This window comes from Ammospiza nelsoni, chromosome 1, assembly GCF_027579445.1.
Source record: "Ammospiza nelsoni isolate bAmmNel1 chromosome 1, bAmmNel1.pri, whole genome shotgun sequence".
Classification (NCBI taxonomy): Eukaryota; Metazoa; Chordata; class Aves; order Passeriformes; family Passerellidae; genus Ammospiza; species Ammospiza nelsoni.
Genome location: NC_080633.1, coordinates 114,662,163 through 114,680,668, shown reverse-complemented (window position 1 = coordinate 114,680,668; position 18,506 = coordinate 114,662,163).

Sequence of the window (18,506 nt, the reverse complement as noted above, 5' to 3'; positions counted from 1 at the left end):
AGAGTGTTAGTGTCTTTATTGATTCCACTATTAATTTTATAGAGTTTTGCCTGTTCCTCTGACTTTAAAAATCATCATTTTCAGAATAAAAAACAAGGAAACAAAAGAGTATTCTGTCCAAATATTCCCTAGCTCCTAAAGTCAGTTAATGTAAAAATATATGGCCACATCCCAGTGGTTCTATGACCTTCAGGCACAGAGAGACTTCAATTTTGTTGCTACTATTTTATGCTTATATATTTAAGTGGAGGCCAAACAATTTACAAGGCCATCATCCAAAACATAAAGGGTGCAAGCCAGTGCCCACTGCATTTAATGGAAGCAAGATATCAAAACCAGCACCAGGTCCAAAAACCTGTCTAAAATTACAATTACTCACAGTAGTAAACTTGTGCCCGTGGTTTGGGATCTGTGTCCAACTCTGTGCACAGGAACTCATTCCAAATTAATCACTGGGATTGTTCAACTGCACTCTTTTGAATTATGGAAGAATAACCAAGAATCTTGTCCAACCTACGGCAAAATAGACCAGTTCAGCAGGAACATAAAGAAAAAATCAGTACTTAAAAAAACTGAAAATACATCTTAAACGCTGGAGCATTTCATACCTTTGAAGAGTCAAAGCTTATTCCTGCTGAAGAAAGGTAAAAAAAAGTTCACCTTTGTGAAAATATATTACCTACCTGTGCTGCCAAGGTCAGTGAGACCTGTTCTGCTTTGAGTAAGTACTGCTGGGGCAGAAAAAGCAGTCTGGGAGGTAACTTTAACTTATGAAGCATTATTTATTTGCTAAATTCCCTGTATAAGTGAAAATAAAGAGCTAAATTCCACAAGGTTTTTAATAGTGTAATTCCATAACCTTAACCATTTTTGTATGGAAGTAAGAGAGAAGAATTTGGTTCATGGCATGACACTTGTCTAAAAGTAATTCTTTTTAGCTGCCATTAACAGCAAACTTGTGCAACATTATTGTGTGGCACTTCTATAATGGGAAAGTTAGTGGAGCCTGACAAAACCTGGCCCAATTTTAGATCAGGTTTTGAGCAAAACTAGGACAGCTTCTGGCATGATCTAGAGATTTTTATTAATTTGGAACAGAGGCAAAATTGGGTTGCTCCACCCAAAATGAATTTTTACACTTACTTGAACATCAAAGTACAGTTTAAGAGCAAGCCAAAATAAATGAACTGAAGGTATATCCACAAATCCTGCAAGTCAGGGCTAACAAGGCCTTTAAAAAGTTCTGCCAGCTATCATTCGCTATGCATACAACTCCCTATGTATGCAGCAGCTATAAAAAGTTAATGCTAATACATCATGAAAAGAACAATATTTTGTTTACAGTAAGTGGTATGTTCAAAGGCATGATCGAGTTCAGCCTAATTTTTCTTCCCATAAATTAAATTTGACTGCTTTTCTTGCCCTCTACAGGTGCTTTTCTCCATGTACAGGTAGCAGAGTCCTAGGGGAGACACAGAGATACATGCTCTCCAAACCCAATATATGTCTAATTAGCCAAGTAAACAGTTCTTCTCAGTATTGTGGCTAACAAACACATTTCTTTTCCTTTCCAAGAATACAGTTAAAAGATTTTTTTCATAAGATTACATCCATCAGCACTAACTCTGTAGATTGGCTGTAATATCAGATGAAAAATCATACAGTGAACTGAAATTCAGATGACCAAGTGGGAGGACAAATGATCTGACCTTGTAAAAAGTAACAGCACAATGCTGTTTGGGGGATACTTTAGAAATACCTTTAAAAATATTTATGTAAATGGAAAGAGGCTTTATTTTGTTACATTTTTAGTCCAATAATTAAGTTCTATGGACTCTCCCTGATCTTCTTATTCCTGCTTGTTGTCTTCCTAACAGTCAAATATAAGTTGATTTTCTTGGTTTGAAACATAGCTATTGAATTTCTTACATTAAAAAATGTTTTCAGACCAGACACAGTTGCTATTTATCCACTCCCTCCTGTGTGCTGTTATAGACATTGAAAAATATGCCTTACTTAATTTACAGAAGCAGAAGAAATCTCAATTAAAAATGCCATTTTAAATATCAGAACAGCTGGATTAGATGAAACTCCTTAACTCTTCTTTAATGCTGGAGTTGGCTTAATAAGGGTATAAAACTGGAAGCTGAAATATTTAGTGAGTATGTTGTTTGCCATTAGAATGTGGTTTGGAATTCTGAGGAGCTTTCAGAAAACTTACCAGATAATTTTCTGAAGCCACAAAATTCCTCCAGGCATTTCTCCATCCCACTCTGTGTAACACCATCTTCTGTGGCCGCTGGCTACTTCTAATCCAGGGCTCCCTAATCTGTTCCCAAATGCTTTCATCACCAGATTGCTTTGTGGTTTCAAGCAAAGTGAAATTCAGTGCTTGAGAAAAGCGCAAGGATGTTGATATACTGGATACTAACTCGAGCAAAATAAGTAATAGCATTCACAAACTTTCCATGAGGAAGTGAAAATGAAGGTTTTAGGTATCATTTCAGCATCAGGCATCTTACACACCCTCTCTGCTCACTTAATAACCTAAAATCTCAATTTTATCTTCCTAAACATCTGGTGCAGGTCACAGATAACCACAAACATTTGGAAAAACAGGTCACAATATTCTGCATGAGATTAATGATCCAAGCAGACTTAATTTTAGGTAAATGTTGAAAACATCCCACACACACACACAAACACACACACCTGTGTTTGATGCTCCCATGTTTATGAGCAGATATCATGATTCACTGTCCATCACAAACAGGCCACCAGTTGGGCAGACAGGTAATGAAAAATATATTTGTTTTGTTTTGAGAGTTTTTTGTTTGTGTTTTGTGGGGTTTTTTTCAAAGCCTGAAAACACCTGATTGATACTGTGATAAGAACTAACCAATGTCAAATGAGCAGAGAACAGTTTAATTTAGAAAATTTCCTCAGTGCTTTTTGGTGAAGTCACAGGTATCTTTTTGTCATTCATACCCTAGTTTCACCCCTACTAAAGTAATTTGCCTTCCTATGTTTTTAAAGACAAAAATAGAGATTTGGGTAAGTAGTAGATTTGGATAAGGTAGTACTGATTGTAGAAGACTGATGACTGTGGCAGCTGCAATCTCTTGGCAGAAAAGCAATTGTTAGTCCTGGGGTGTTTAAGCAAGTAGGGAGGTAAGCACTAACCCAGACAGGAATGAGAATATCATCTCTAATTCCAACAAGCAATAATAGATAGGTAGCATATCTCATTATCCTGAGTGCAGCAAAACAACTAATCTTCCTAATGTATGACCATCTTGAGAGAAATCCTACTCCACAGAAGTCACCTTGTTTTGGTTATTTTCTTAGTACATAATTATGAGTGAAGCTTAAATATTCTCCATTCATACTGAGATTTTCACATGGGAACCCAAGATACCATCACTTTTTTTGTTGTCATTTGGTACTGAGTTATTTACTGGGATATATTCCTGAGAACTTTAACAGGAAAGAACAGTAGCTGACATCTGGCAGAAATATAGACAGTTATGTAGATTATAAACAGAATGATCTATCACTTTTAGCAAATATATACCAGAACAAAAGGCATTAAGTAGGAGCCTAAATGGCAAAACATCGATGGCAGGAAGAGATCAAAGAAATCCTGCTCTTTGCTATATGAATAGAATAGGTAAAATTACTATACAAGGAAGAGTCTTATATAAAATTAGCATTGATATGTTTATCCTTGTTTTGAATACAGCTTTGTTTGAACCAAGAAAAAAACCATAAAGCAGCCAACAGTGCTTGAGCATGGGTATCCTTTATTGCTGTGTTATGTTTTCAGGAAAAATTGATTTCCACCCTCTCCTTTTCCTACCCCCTGCCATTAAACATAAAGGTTTACTCCACTAATTCATTTTTATCCATTTGAAGGTATTGAATAGAAACATTATATAGGAGTTTGAGCTAAAATATATGGAGAAAAACATTTCCTTCTTAAGAAGCACATTAAAAAAGCACATCTTAATAGAGCACTATATGCTCTAGTAAAAAAAAAAATATTACAGGACTGCCCTATTTCCCTCTCTTAACAGTGATCCCAGATAGAATTTCTTCAGCCACTTTTTTTTCCTATGTATTATCAGTGTTAAAACAATGCAAAATACTCAAACCAGCAGCTGCAATCAAGGTCACTAAATGGTATGATTTTCATTTGACTAACTTTGTCACAAAGAGCAGCTGTAATCAAGTGGATGTTTTAATTTGATACCTGAAGGCTGAATTTTGAGCGCCAGCAAGCAGTTCTGGTGCTCCCACAGTACTATTGCATTGGCACTTAATGAAAGTTGCTGTTGATACAAGTTATTATTGATGTTTGCCTGTGCCTTTGTGCCAGAGTGGTGCATTAGGGTCAGGGAAGCAGAATATTTGTGGATGCCCCAGATATTTCAATAGAGGATCCTGATTAAACTGTTGGCTTTAAACAAAGTGGCTGGTTTTGTTCTGATCTTGTGGCACACATATATACACATTTCATTTAGCACACAGGTTGGTAACCTGACTCAGAGTCAGAATGGGCAGTGTAGGACCATGAATTCTGCAGATAATTCACTGCTGTGACTGTGGCAATGGCTTAGGTGGACAAGCTTTGTTGCTGACTTTGTTTTTCTGCATGAAGTAATTTCACCATAGGAAATGTGAACCCTCAGGGTGAGAGTTTGGCCACACTATTCTCTATCAGGATTTTGTTTCTGTTTTCTGAAGAATTTTATTTTACAGTTTCTTAAAACTCACAAATGTGGGGTTTTGCTATGTAAATGAGGTGTCCTCACTAAAAATACAAAAATGCAAGATGGATAATAACATTACAAAATACTACATGAACAGTTGCTATAATGAGTAGGTTGTACCTCAGTTTCTCTAAAGTCTGGTATAAGGAGATTTCATTAATGAAAGTGAAATAATTAGCTCCTCCATATCTTCCTATCATGCAAAGTATAAAAAGACCAAATTGGATAATGCATCATATAATGCACTTTTACATTTGCAGTAGGGACAAACTGAAGCAAATCAACTGCCTACACTAGTGTGGCAGTACTCATAAAAGGCAGATATTTTATGGTCTGAGAAGAAAGCTTAAGAAACCCTGAAAGATTCATTTATAGAATAACATACACAAGTGAAACTTCTTAACTGCTTTCAGCATAAAGTTGCCCTCTGTTTGGAGGCAGCAGAGTTCAGAAATCTTTCAAGCCTCTGGGATTTGGTGTGTATTTAATTATGACAGAATTTGCTTTATTTAAATTATCTCTAAAGAGGGACTGACACTATTTAAAGAGTTACGGTATCATTTGTGGCTCAGTAAAATGAAATGTGCCATCAATTTATATCAACAGCTGTTCAGAAATTTTCTGTCATTTCTGACATAGTTTTGTGGATATTAAAGCATTTCACATCAATATCAGTACTGTACTTTGAAAATTGAAGCATTTTGATCTCACAAGGGCTTTTAGGACTTTCTGTTCAGATTCATCAAGCAGTTTTATATTTTATTTTAACAATAATATACAATACAATAGAAACAAGGACTTGAGTAACACTTGTCATGTTTTTCCAGATGTAATAAGATACTTCCAAATTTCCTCTCTTGCACAAAATCAGAGTATTTGTTCCAGGCTAGGTATGTTTTTTCCTATTATATATTTTATAGTTACACTTATAGGCCAGCCAGAATTTACATGTATGTATATATTTAAATTTTTATATATGTGTATATATATGAATGTGTGTATGTGTATGTATGTATGTAAGCTACTTCAGGCTGTGAATTAAGTTTTTGATGCCAGCTTCTCTAGTTTCCATATATAATAGATTCCTTCTGACAGTCACTCAGAGCAGGTGCTTGTAAGAAGATTTTTGTTAGTGTTTTCAAAAGAAACTGGTTCTGGCTTCCTCCCCAAAGAAGCCCTACAAGATAATGGAAGGAAATTCTGGGCAGTATATTCTGTAGAAATAGTAAAATCTTATCATATTATAAGGTCCTTGGAAGATTTCTTCTTTCTTCTCTCTAGCTATGTAAGTTTGTGATGCTTTTTTTTTCTTTTTTTTTCTGCAGAGGTCTTTTAGTCCTTGGCTGCCAGCCATGGTGAAACAGCTGAACATCTTGATTATCAACAACTTCAGCTGTATTTCCATCCTAGAAATAATTTCTTTCCTGACTCAGGTGGCAATTCAGCCACAGAATAACAGGAAAATGAACTTATGTTTCCAAAAGGGTATAAAACTTCAGACAATCAGGCTTCAGCAAGAGACCTGACCTAAGTGTGAAGTTCTGCAGTTCAGTTTTAAAACCAAAAAGTTCATAAGGTGCCAAATCAAGTTCAAAATTATGTCTTTAACCTCCTGAGGCCTTCTTTCTGTGTTAACAATTATAGCAACAGTGGGCAGTGCAGTAGTTCCTTTCAGTAAAAATGGATGTAATTATTAGAATATATCAGAAATTATTAATGGAATTTAAGTCTTTTGAGGAAAAATGTTCTATTTTCCAATCTGAGAGCAACATACTAGTTTGAATGCAAGAGTGACTGGAGATTTTGTATTAGATTCACCTGCTGTGAATGACAAGATCACCATCAGCTGTTTCTGTCTTTTGAAATTTGGCATTAATAATACATGTCCCAGATCAGCAGGTCTGTCCTACAAAAGTGTTATCCTTCACTCTGAACTCAAATCATTAGTGCATTTATGGAAAGAGGATGAACAACTAAGGGAGAAGTGTAATAAAAAACTCTCTCCTATAAATTAAAAATGGAATATAATTTTTAGTAGTATATCCAAGAAGTTGGTTTTTTTTCAAACCCTGGGATTTGAATTTCTGCTTAAAATACCTATACAGACAATGCTTCTGTTTAAAAATATGTACAAATATTACCTCTGAAGAGAGGGTGTTAACTTCTAGAAGAAGATCTGATTGCCAAACTTTCATGGTTTTAATTTAAATATCATGGCCTTTATAAATTAAGCATAAAGGCTGGGCCCTGCTGTGTAGATGTATAATTTCATTAGTTAATCAGAGTTTAATTAGGAGGAGAATTTAGATAAGAATTAGAAATCACCATGCTGTTTTGAGCAAGATTCATTGCCATCTATTCCATGCAGCTGTTTTCTCTAAAAGCATCGCTAGTACACGCAGCTACTTCTATTATTGCTGTTAAAACAGAATGTTGGTGTATGACTGCCCCTAAAGGACAGCTTTTTAACAGCAATGAGTTTATGTGTCCTTTTGCTATGAACAATGATCATAAAGCTATATTCAAATATGCTCTAACCACTAGACATTTTTGTCAAGTAGTCCCAACTTCTGTCAAATAAGCAATTTTATCTAAAGAAAAATAATTTGTTCTCTTACTGAGGAATTTTCAACACTTACCATAAAACTTCACACTTCAGGCTGGGTTGCCTTGTTCTGCTTGATCTAGCTAGGAATTTAGTTTCACAAGCTCAAGAAGTGGCCCATGGGCATCCCATGAGGTTTAACAAGACTGAGTGCGAGTGGCTGCACCTGGGTCAGAGCAACACCAGGACCAGCACAGGCTGGGGATGAAGAGATGCAGAACTGTCCTGCTGAGAAGGGTTTGGGGGTGCTGGAGGAGGAGAGACTGGAGGTGACCTGATAATGTATGCTCACGGCCAAAAAAGCCAGTTGTGTCCTGGGCTGTATCAAAGCAGCGTGGCCAGCAGGGACAGGGAGGGGGTTCTGCCCCTCTGCCCCACTCTGGTGGGACCCCACCTGCAGTGCTGCATCCAGCTCTGGGGACCCAGCACAGGAAGGACATGGACCTGTTGGAACAAATCCAGAGGAGGCATGTCATGTTGATCAGAGGAATGGAGTACCTGTCCTATGAGGAAAGGCTGAGAGAATTGGGATTGTTCAGCTTGAAGAGGGAAAGGTTTCAAGGTGACTTCATTGTGGCTTTTCTATGTCTGAGGGGATCTTACGGGAAAGATGGAGAGACTATTTACAAGAGCATGTAGTGATGGGACAAGAGAGAATGGCTTTAGACTGAAAGAGTAGGTTTAGATTGGATATTAGTGAGAATGTTTTTAATGTGAGTCTGGATAGGCACCAGGGTTGGAGGTGGGAGCAGGTTGTCCAGAGAATTTGTGGGTGTCCCAACCCTTAAAGGGTTTAAGGCCAGGTTGGATGGAGCTCTGAGCAATTGATCAAGTGGAAGGTGTCCCTGCCCATGGCAGAGGGGTTGGAAATGGGTGATCTTTAAAATCCCTTCCAACCCAGGCTATTCTATGATTCTGTTATACTTTTTTACTCAGAACAAGGAAACACAAGACCACTACAGACCCCCAAGATCACTAAGGTTAGATGCCTGCACATAAAGGGCAGGAGCCATCTCAACAAAATTCAGTCATCTAAGGGTAGTTATCTCCTCCAAGGGTCCTGGATGCAGATGGAGATTCCCCTGATTTACAAACCTACTTTAGTCTCAACCTGAGACACAAATCTCTGGCTGTAGAAGGACTATTAAGCTTCAGAAGTTGCTAAATAAGTAGATTTACTTTTTTCCTTGCAGCACATTCTAGGGGCCTTTCTTAGTGTCCAGCCCACAACACAGGCTGGGCATTAGGAACATGTTTTGGTTCATTGTATTGGAAAAAGTGAGCTTAAATAACCAGAGCACAGGAATTAGGAAACAGAGAGGGGAGATAGAAAAGAGCTGGAGAAAATGAAACAGTACCATACAAATCTGTAGGGGAAAATAGTGTCCCTTTTAAAACTAGGCCAATAAATAGATCAATCTATACAGTCAGAAACCAAAAAAGATACCAGGCTAACATGGGATTTCTCTGGAAAGTTTCATTTGCCTGTAAGATTGACTGTTTTTTCAACTTCTTTACTTGTCCTAATATAAAATATTCCCTCTCTAATGTTTTCCTCTGACATCCTTAATCTGAGAATGCTGTAGAGAAGACAATGAAAAGATGCTTCTGTAAGGTTTTGGGTTTATTTCTACTTTTCTCTCTGCTATTTTATGTAATAGCTTTGAATATAACAGTTTTCAAGGAAATATTTGATCTCTTGAGGCCTCCAGAAATTTCATTTTGTCTTTTAGAAGCACAGTAATATTAATCATGGTACACTCTTATTTAGACCTTTCTGTACTTTTCTGCTTATCTAAAATTGCCTCTCCTTTCATGGTTGGAAAGTACATACTCCATTTCAGTCAAACCATTGTGTCTTGTCATGAGTGGAAGTGTTCACACCAAGCACTTTGAAGTCCTTCAGCTGCTCTCCATAAATTCCTTTTGCAGAAGCACAGTGGCTGCTCCAAAGGACAATTTAGAGCACTGCATTTCATTTTTAATTTACATAATTTTGCATCAGAACCTGTCTTCCTGAATAAAATGAGAGTCTAAGCAGATTAGGTAGTAAGTAAAAAACTTTAATTGGCTACCTAAAACTGGAGAGTGACTGTTCTTCCTGCTATTAAAATAGATAGTATGAGCAGCTTTAAATATAATTAGGACAGACATTTCAGTATATAGTCCTCTTTGTAGTAGCATTATGGCAGTAAGGCTATGAGACAGACAAGCCTTACACAGGAATTTAATAACTTTATATTATTAAGCCATAACTGGGGAAAAAGCACCCTAAATTTTGAGTTAACAAACTCTTTAAATGTGTTAAAATTGAAATGGCATGGAAGCCATTTACACCAGTTCAAGGGGACCCTGAGAAAACCAGAGGAAGGGCAATTCATAAAGGGTTACTACCTACACAGAAACCATATCTAGCTCAGGAAATCCCAGAGCTTCAAATGTTTGAAGGCTGAGAGAGCATTCAGGAAAACAAGATATACGTTTGCCCTGTTCTTATAGTTTCCCTTAGGCATTTGCTTTTGGTCACTGCCAGAAATTGGATACTGTGTCAAGCAACCTTGGTCTGACCTAGAACAGATGCTGTTATGGACATATTTATGTTATTCAAGAAATAAACCATAGACACGACTTACAGTTTCTTTTTATTTTTTTTTTTATTTCAAAAAAGGGCACACATTTCACAGTTCAAAAACATCTTCCAGGTGACATTTTAGAGAACTTGTTTGTCTTTGCATGCATATAACATTGATAATTCTTCATTCCTTGAAATAAGTTACATTTTGCTCAAGAAATATTTGGTTAATAAAAAGCAATAGATTTAGAAAAACATGATATTTTTTAGGGAGGCACTGATACATTCTGTTTACCAACAAAGTACTTCAAAGCCTTTGGAATGCATCCTCACCCTAATTCAGCTTGCTGTTTCTCTAAAAAGTTTAGGAGATGAAAGCGGAGCTAATCCGCAATCCACTCACCGTGCTGGTCATAGAGGCAGCACCCATACAATGCTCCTTGATTAGAAGTGAATCAGGTGCAGAGTGCAAGGAGAAGACATCAATGGAGAAGATGCAGATCACTATTGTTTCACTTGGGAATGGGCATCCTCTCAAGCCTAATCTATGCAGGGCTATCAGGTGCTAAAATATTCTCTCGCAGGGTACAGCAGCAAACAAGCAGGGTCTGCATTGTGCTGCTCCCAAGTGTCTCGTGTTCACCCGTGGTCACATGCTGTTACGGGGGGAATGTGAAACAATAACATGACAGCCCTGGTGAACACATTCACAAGATTTACCTGTCAAGAGGACAGCGGACGTGCTGCACTGGAAGGCAGGGATGATAGCTCATTTCCTTGTTTTGTCTTCTTTGCAGAAAACAGGACCATCTGAGGGACCTGTGGCTGAAGAGAGAGAGAGGAGCCTCTGTTTAGTAAGCTGTGACTTGATAATGCTAAGAGAATTTTCAAGCATGTTCTGTTTGATCTGCTGTTTAGGCCAGCTGACAGCATAAGCTGTTTAATGATTGCCTTTTAACTCCATACAAGCACAGTGCTCCCTGACAAAGATATTGAAAGCCTTCAATTACTGTCAGCTGGAGAAACTATGACAAAAGCTGTTCTCAGTGATATAAACCATGGGCCTGCCGTGAAACCTTTATCATATTCTCCTTTTGAACTATCTACTTCCTTAACTAGAATTTCAAGGTGATTCTTTTAAAAAAACATAACATAAAGACATGCTTGAAACACAAGAAATAGATGTCTTTGCATTGATTCTGCCCTACCTGCAAAAATCAGTAGAAAACAATGAAAAGAAAAATTCTTCTTTAGGAACTGGCAGCTACTGTGAACCATAACAAATCATTTACTCTGACAGTCCACCAACCTCCCAGGAGCTTTGTGAGAAAAGAGACTGAAGGCTTGAGATGTAGGCAGACACTTAAGCAATGTTTTCATTGCCAGAATAATTATTGATATCCACTAGCTAAATTCTTATGAAGTGCCTCTTTAGACTAGACTTAATAACATCTGCTGTAGTGCAAGTAGGTTAGATAAAAAACTGGATTGTCCTACAAGGAGTGACTGAAGAAAAATATTGTTTCTCCTCAGGAGAGGAAAAGACAGGGGGGAATGTGGCCAAAGGTCATCACAAAGACAGTGAATAAGGTGCCTGTGACACAGCTGAAATGGTCAACCACCAGTTCTGCAGCAGCAGAACAAAAGGGAAATTTATTGAAACTGAAATGGGTTTAAAAGAGGTAAAACATTTCTTTGCACAGCAGGCAGTAGCCTTGTGAGTTTGCTGCCCTGTGAGGTTCAAAAGGTGTTAGTCAAATTCACTGGGAACATAAAGGTTCTGAAGAGGGTAGGCAGGGACATCACCCTAAACACCCCTCATGCAACAGCTGTGGTTCTTGTAGGTGTAATGGGAAAACACCACAGGATGTGGCTGGGCTTGCAGGCTTTCCCCAAACACCATCTCCTCCTGTCTTCTTGGAGTTAGACTGTGGACACAGGCCATACTCAGACCCTGCAGGGTCCTTCTCATGTTATGTCATGAGAACTGAATAGGAGCTTCTTCAGCCAGTGAATCTTCCTCTTAATTTAAACCACAAGCCTGAGAGTTGTAGGAAAAGGTCAATGTCCATCAGCCAGCTTTCCTTCATATGTACCCTCAAAAGAGCAAGCACTTAGCCTTAATCTTAAACACCATAATGAATTGTGTTGATTTTAGTCTTGAAGTTTAGCACATGTGTACCTGAAGTGCCTGGCATTCAATTCTTCTGTGAAACAAAGAGAACCTAAGAGTTCACATCTGAAAGATAACAGATAAAACCACAATGAATGAACAAACCAAAACAACTTTAAATGCTTCCTATTACAAGTAGTCCATCACTTTCCTTAATTGAAGTCTCTCTTCTCATCTTCCATCTTTGACCTTCTCTTACTAGTGAAGTAAAAGCTTGCCCTCATGCTTCTGTCCTCTCCTTTTCTTTCTGACTTTTTATTCATCCCTTCCCTATTCGTTCTAGCACAGTTACAGGACTAAGGAATGTGGGTCTTAACGAAAATGTAGTGTTTTGGAGAACTTCCATGGGATCTCCGATCTCAGAATTTCTTCTAAAGGCACTCATTTCAGTGTTTGCAGTGTGTTTTTGAGGAGCTTGCAAGGAAATGCCATGCAAATTCCACATTCTGTTACCAAAGTCCAGAATACAGAGAGGATAAAGATGGATTGCCAAGCTCAGCAGCAACATGGTGTGTACTTGTTTCCACATTTTGCCTGCCTCTCAAACATGTCACATAGGTCATGGATCCACTGAGAATCCTGCCTCTGAAAGGGAGGGAACACCAAATGCTTTAAATAATAATGAAAGAAATCTCAGCTGCTCACAGTGCATGTACAGGGAACAGTTTCCACCTAGGCGTCTGAATTAGAGGTAGCATATAGCAAGGTTTGCATTCCTTGTAGAAAAATACAATAATATTTTTGTATTAATGTCTGATGAATACAAAACAAAACAAAAAGATGAGAGAAAATCATGATTTTTCACATTGTCTGGCTAAGATCTGCTGACTGATAAGCAGAAAGGTGAAAGGAAAAGACATGCATGCCTGCTGTTAAAGAAAAGCCTATTTGCACATAATGCTCTGGAGAAATTATTGAACATTTCATCCACACAAAATGCCAGCCCTGTCACTCTGCCAGGGTCAGTGAGACCTGGGCCAATCTATTGAGTCACTTCTAGTTATGCAAGTTAAACGGTTTAGTGGTTGCTTTAATTAGGAACCACATTTTGTTTACAAACTCACAAAAAATGGCAGCAAAGAATATTCCATGCCCATGCTTACCAGCCCCAGAACTTGTCCTAACCCTCATTCCCCAAAAAGGGTTTCTATGCCTTTTTCCACCCATGTCTGGTAAAGTGCCAGAAACACATTCAGAGTGTAACAAACACAGGTATGGCAGCATAAAAGTGAGATGCAGCACAAAGCATCTCTTCTGTGAGAATCCCATGCAGGACAAGGACAAGGAAGGCTAAGACATTACTGGCACTGTAAGGAAAACAACAGGAATTTAAATTAAAGAACAATAAAAAAAAATATTCACATCTTCCTACATCTGTTAACAACATCACTGCAAATGTTTTCATTGTGACATCAATCTTTCCTTCACATAATGCTTTTTTCTCATTCTTATCTCACAAACATATCCGCACCATCTTCCACTCTGCTCGTTCTTGCAGATAGGAATGACCGTTCATAATCTATTTCTCCAGTTTCACCTTTACCTGACACACACCCTGAATGTTGTCTCATTAAATTTCTCAAAAATTTTAATTTTAATTTTTAATTCACCAAACATCTCAAACACTAAGGATTTGAAGAGTTGCAATGGAAGTGACTTTGTGACCTCAGAGCTCTGCCAAGTTGAGGCACTTAGCATTACTCCAGGTGACATGATGAAGGGACCAGTTCTCACCAACTAATACCATGGTCAGCCATGCAATTTTGTAGTTTGCAAACATGCCTAATGAACCAGGAGAATGACCCTCCAAGATGTACTGAAATCCAAAGAAAAATACAAGAAAATTTGGGCTGCAGCAGGACCAGACATCCTGTTCAGAGAAGTTGTTCTTCTGTGCAGCTTCCTTTCCCCACTTCCTCTTGGCTTCTAGTCCTGTCCTCAGGTCATTAGACCACATCACTTCCCTGCTGTTAGCAGGTTATAAATACTGAGACAGATACCTACTGACATGATACTGATAGCAGTTTGATAGCAGCAGATCTACTTTATCAACTTGCCTAAAGGCTAACAGAGATTTGCTGAGTCCCCCTTGCTACTAAATACCAGCTGCAAACTTCTTTTCTTTAAGCCTTAAAAGTCTTTACCATGTTAATATTCACTCAGCCTTGCAATTTTTCCTACATGGCTGAAACAGAGCACATGAAGATCTGCCAACCCACAAAAAGTACCTTTTTTTGAAGTATATTTTAAAAACCCAGCAGTGCAGCACATTTATCACTGGTTAATACAGGATTCTTAAACCAAAGCACTGCTGATCAATAATGAAGCACCTAACTCTTAGCTTTATTGATTATGTCTGCACAGGCTTAATTCACAGGTTAACCATCCTGGCTCCCCAGATCTCTTCTTTGCTGAACTTTGACACAGCTTGCGCAGAGTGAAGAGTATCTCCCTATCACATTCTTGATCTTTAGGCTAATCAATACATTCTAAATCTGTGCTGGCAAGTGCTACAAAATGTGGTGCTGCTTTAGCCAGAGAGAAAAAGGTTTCTCAGCATGAGCTCAGTTTTCAGTACACACCACAAAGAAAATGGAATGCTCTTGTTTCTGTCACAAAAGAGGACCCATGAACTGATGCTGTCTGATTTTCTCCTTGTAAAAATCACCTGAATTATTTTGATTTTTCCTAAAAGCAGAAGTGACTCCTTTTCAAATTGAAAACAATAACAACATCAACAAAGCTTCCATCAATAAACCATGAATTTCAGGAAAAATCTCAGTTTTGACAAAGAAAAAAATGGTATTGCTGTAACAGATTTCAGAGGGCACTTTGAACATAGCCTCTGTATTTGCAGAGGGAGTCCAATCAACAAGATGTCACCCAGTTGACTGAAGAAGTGAAGCTGCAATCTGTGCATTAAAATCAGGTTCTTGGCAAACTTTTCAAGTTGTTTTCTAAGTACATGCTCTGTAATAGGCAGTAAGGATGTTGTCATTGGCTTCAGGTATGGGAGAAGATTTCTGCTGTGCACAAGTCTGTGGGAGTGAAGGATTTGAGTGAAGAGAAGGAAAAGGGTGGGAACAGCCATTCAGCAGTACATTAGTGTACAGCTTTCACAGCTGTGCCAACCAAGGCACAGCTTGGTTGCTGGGGAGGATGCATAAAAAATTTTTCCCAGGTCTTAGCCTGCATTCATAAGGGGCATTTGGGGTGAAGATTCTTCTCTTGGTGTACTGTACAGCTTTCTGGGATAGATTTCCTGTAAAATCTTTTGAGAAGGGGAAGAGGAAGAACTTGCAGCCTTACAGACTGCACTCACTACTTAGATGTGCTGACTGTATTGGCTTTACTGCCCCTGTCACAGTTTTGAGACCATGGGTATGACATTAGTTTCTGCCACATTTCTGCAAGTTTACTCCAGCACCTACATGTTCACATTTTGCAAGCAGAATTCAGCACTGTGGCAGAACAACTTAAGAACCACAGCAAATACAGCAGTTGACCAACACTACTTATAGACACTTGAGTTCTGGCTTGACTGTGAGTGAGTGTGACCATAATAAAAAAGATATTGAACATCTTGAAGATCTCACAGGCTGGCTGTGTTAAGGGACATCAATTACCTGAGGCAATAGCACAAGGCCAGTTTGCAGGCCTCTCCTGTACAGCAGGCTCTCTTTTTACACATCTTGTGATTGCTTTGCAAACTTTTGTTCAGAATTTCTCCAGTGCTGTCTGGGAGAGAAGAGTCCTGTCTGGTGACTCTCCGTGCATCGCATTCTGCCCCCTCATATCTCCCACCTAAGCAATATTAGGCATTCTTAGTTTCTGTATCCAATATCTTACTTGAGGTTGGCATATTGAGCTGTGGTATTGAACACAGTTCATGCCTTCTAGGCAATGATCTAAATGGTTTTTAAGATATCTCAATGCACATGTCATTTCAGAAACTGCTCAAGTTTAAAAATAGATGTTGAAAACTATCTGCAGAATCATGAGCCTTGTTGTTACTCTCACAAACTCTACAGATTAAATGATTTATCTATTTCCTGGAGGTGGAGCAAGATCAAACTATTCCCAAAAGGCATTTCCCTCCCAAGGCTAAGTGATTTCTTCAGATGTTCCATTTAATGGGTGGAAGAAGCTGGGCAGAAATCTGCACCCACCAGGGACTGGCAGTCCTGTGAAGAATGGGGAGAGCTGATTGTGTGAAGTAATAGCTGTGACTCCCTAAGGAGAGCAAAAGATGGAGGGGAAAACAAGGGAGGGCAAGTGAAGCCCATGGCAGATTAGGATCTTTTTCCCTCTTTCTTCTTGTTGGCTGCAGCTGCGTCTCACCCACTCTCCTTCTTGAAGCTGTCAGCAAGCCAGTGCCCGGCACAAGGGCCGAGTGATTACTGATGACATGTGAGCAGTATTTTTCCAGATTGGCTTTCCTGCCTTTCTGCAAGAAAAATAAACCAAAAGCTGCACCCCAACAAACAAGACAGGAAAAATAACAATACTTGCATGGCACTGATACTGGAGCAGTGCTGCTGCCCCAGCTGCAGACTGGAGAGAGCTGCTGCCACTCTCACCCTGCACCGTCCCAGCAAGGAAGGGAAAGATTGAAGGCAGGGTGGGAGAAGGGTTCTTTCCAAAGGTCAGCACATCTCTTTTAGTCAAACTCAGTGCCACACAAGAATAGGGAGAAGGCAGCAATGTAGAAATCTCTGGGTATGGCAGTAACTGAGACAGACATAGAACTGCTTGTATTTCAATTACTGGAAAATAAAAGAACAGTATTGTTCACTCCTCTCCTTTCAATGTGAGTTATATGACTCATTCTGCCATCTTTTAAAGACTAGTAAAATCATGTCTGGCCCATCATGCAAGTGGGTGCTCCCAAATGATGATTTCTACAAAAATCTTTCACAACAATTAATCTCTTCATTTTAAGATGGGAAGATCAAATACAAAATTCCACTCTGTAATAACTGGCCTCAATGATTTGTACAGATATAGCCTGAAAATGTTACCTGCTTACCTATGTAATATGTTGTCTTATTTTTTCTCTTAAAATCAGGAGAAGAGATCCCATTATCTGAAGAGAAATCTATGCATGCAAACCAGATCTCATTTCTACCCAGAAGAGTGCCTCTTTTATTTTTAATTTTCGCATGGAACCTTCATTCCATGATTCTCAGTAGGAGCCACAGAGAATAGATTTCTAACCTTCATCTTCTGCAGCGTGTGAGATGTTTGTAACTTCTCTTTTTGTGGAAAACACAAACAGAAGATGGATGGATGGATGGATGGATGGATGGATGGATGGATGGATGGATGGATGGATGGATGGATGGATGGATGTGGTTCATTTAGTGGTCTTATGTCTGTTTTTACACTTTAAGGACATTGTTTCTCTTCCCTTCATACCTACAGATGCTAATTGAGTAGAGCAGCCCTGAAAAAGACTGTTTTGTTTATATAGTTAGGCCTCCTGGAATATATTCATTTTAGAAAGCCATTTTGGAAAGGCAATAATTCATGTTTAGAAGAGAGAAAATGTTTAGTCATTGAATAAGTCAATAAATGAGCAAAGGAATTGGGATATGATTTGCCACAGGCAAATTAACTAGTTGATCTGAGAGAGAAGAAAAAAAGAAAAAAATAAAAGAAGAAAAAAATATTTCAAACTACAAAACCTCAGATTGGGAAAAAATAATTCATACTACAAATGTTAGCAGTTATTGCTACAGTCAGTGGTAATTGTACAAAACTCTATTCAAAATCACTGGTTTTGTATGCTTCTCACTAGAAGGCATTTTCAAGATATTTTTTGCATTCTATTGACAAGTGAATTTCTTCATCGATGTTTTTGCTTACTATGAAATCACTTATGTTAGAGTCATGTAAGAATAAAAATTTCTATTCAAATAAAAAATTCTGTCTAGGCCTGTGAGCTTAATTCAAAATACCCTGCATCTGAAAGCCTCATACTTGGAGTATAGTCCTCCAAATGAGACCACCCAGCCAAAGTTCCTATGATAATCAGTGAGATATGTCAAAAGAGGCCTGGTAAGACTTGATAAAAATCTAGATTTCCTTGGAAAAAAATGGTGCAAAAGCTGGGCTTGCTCCTGCAGAAGCAAGTTATCAAAATAACATGCTCTAAGATGATTTAAACCAACCCATTGTCCTTAATGCCACAATAGAGCAGAACACACAGAGCTACTGTTCCTCAGCTGGAGGATAATAACTTCCTGCTGAGGCTGGTGACTCCTCTGGATGTGTTAACTCATTCATTTTCAATCACTTACCCATGGCTGTGAGCAACTCACCAGAAGGTGCTTCCTGAGAAGCAATTGGTGTTTACCCAGCTCTGCTGCCCTGAAGTCTCAC